This window comes from Octopus sinensis, linkage group LG23 (assembly GCF_006345805.1).
Source record: "Octopus sinensis linkage group LG23, ASM634580v1, whole genome shotgun sequence".
Lineage (NCBI taxonomy): Eukaryota > Metazoa > Mollusca > Cephalopoda > Octopoda > Octopodidae > Octopus > Octopus sinensis.
Genome location: NC_043019.1, coordinates 12,890,261 through 12,892,789, shown reverse-complemented (window position 1 = coordinate 12,892,789; position 2,529 = coordinate 12,890,261).

Genomic DNA, 2,529 nt, shown 5'->3' with positions numbered 1-2,529 from the left:
TGTGGTTTGTTTCTGATTCTCGACCCCATGTCGATTTTATCGATATTTTTCAGAACTGGGGGAACTTTTCAAAATTTTCGCTGCGTTAGTTTAAATTATGACATTGGGCTATGTGTGTGTCAAGTTTCATCAGAATCGGTTGAAAGCCGTGGTCAGAGTGAGGGTACAAGAAAACAGACACACAGAAACACGCACAGACAAACTGCCGTTTATATATAGAGAGATAAAATAAATGACTCGAAATAATGCAAACAATGAATTTGGTGAATTCCCTGTCGACATGTCGTCTTGTTGAGAAGAGAAAGCTAATGGGTTGTGCGTACGTGCTTGTTGTGTTGTGTGTGTGTGTGTGTGTGTGTATGTGTGTTGTTTTTCTGTTTTTTTTAAATTTTATTTATGTTGTGGAATGTAGGGATCTTTTCGGTTTGACCGGCAGTTTTTAAAAATAATTTCCACGTAACTAAACACTTTTAAACTTCGTATACTGATAGAATGTGTTTATAAAACATCTTTTTCTCTTGGCTTTATTGAGAAAATCCTATGGTTTCTAAGATATTTGTTGTTGTTTTTTTTCTTCAATTTCTGCAATTTCAACTAATCAATGACGTCTATTGAGGTGAAAACATTCTGTGCCGTATGAATATGTCCCTCGTTTAAGAAACAGATTGGGTTTATTTCCATTTGTGAAGAAAAAAAGATACCCTTCCCCCCACCCCTAACCCTAACTAACCCTAAAACAGAGTGAAATGCAATAGATCGATACTAGGGTCATAATTATGAGTGACAATTTCATATGACACCGCTAGAAAAAACTGCCGTTCAAACCGAAAAGATCCGGGATGCTAATGGCTTGTGCGTGCTTGTTTCTGTGTGTGTGTGTGTGTGTGTGTGTGTGTGTTGTTTTGTTTATTTATTTATATGTTGTTGAATGTAGAAATAACACACAGAGGAGCAAAGGAGCACACATACACACACACACATACACACACACACATACATACACACACATACACACATATACACACACATACACACACACGCACAAACACATACACACACACACATACACACACACATATACACACGCACACACACATACACACACACACACACCAAACACACACATACACACACACACACAGAGGAACAAGCACGCACGCACAATTCATCAGCTTCTCGACAATATAGGACGGTCAGGGAAATCCCCGAATTCAACGTTACAACGTCAAAACCAAAAGTTAACCAAAGATTAATATATACAAATAATAAAAAATAATAATAGGCGCAGGAGTGGCTGTGTGGTAAGTAGCTTGCTAAACAACCACATGGTTCCGGGTTCAGTCCCACTGCGTGGCATCTTGGGCGAGTGTCTTCTGCTATAGCCCCGGGCCGACCAATGCCTTGTGAGTGGATTTGGTAGACGGAAACTGAAAGAAGCCTGTTGTATATATGTGTATATATATATATATATGTATATATGTATGTGTATGTATGTTTGTGTGTCTGTTTGTCCCCTAGCTTTGCTTGACAACCGATGCTGGTGTGTTTACGTCCCCGTCACCTAGCGGTTCGGCAAAAGAGACCGATAGAATAAGTACTGGGCTTACAAAAGAATAAGTCCCGGGGTCGATTTCCTCGACTAAAGGCGGTGCTCCAGCATGGCCGCAGTCAAATGACTGAAACAAGTAAAAGAGTAAAGTAAATAAAACACAAAGTAAGGATCGACTAGTCACGACTAGCTAGCGCGGCTACGCGAGTACTGTATTTTTGTGTTATACTCTCTCTTTCTCTCTTTTACTTGTTTCAGTCATTTGACTGTGGCCATGCTGGAGCACCACCATTTCAGTCGAGCAAATCAACCCCAGGACTTATTCTTTGTAAGCCTAGTACTTATTCTATCGGTCTCTCTTTTGCTGAACCGCTAAGTTACATGGACGTAAGCACACCAGCATCGGTTGGTTGTCAAGCGATGTTGGGGGGACAAACACAGACACACAAACATATACACACACATACATAGTGGATCTTTTCTTTTTGAAGGCCAGATTTTCCTAGTTAACTAAAAAATTTGAAACTTCGTATACTGGTAGAATGTGTCAAAAGAAAACATTATCTATCTATCTATCTATCCATCCATCCATCATCTATCTATCTATCTATCTATCTATCTATCTATCTATCAACCTATCTGCCTATCTACCTACCTATATTTCTCTCTATCCGTCTCCATTGTCTTGGAATCTCACCCCGCCCCCAAAACAATGTTCTCTTCTGGACAAAACCCCGCAAAATCATCTGATTTATATAAATAAACAAGCTGTTTGTACATTCACAGAATTGTATTTGACAAATACTAGAGAGGAACGAAAGCGCTAATAATAATGAAGAAATAAAAAGATTTTTTCCCCTCAATATTCAATTCCGTACATATCACACCTAACACTATATATATATATATATATATAAGATAAGAAAATGGAGAAATACATCAAAATCAAATATCAATTACCAGATAATACTCAATCACAT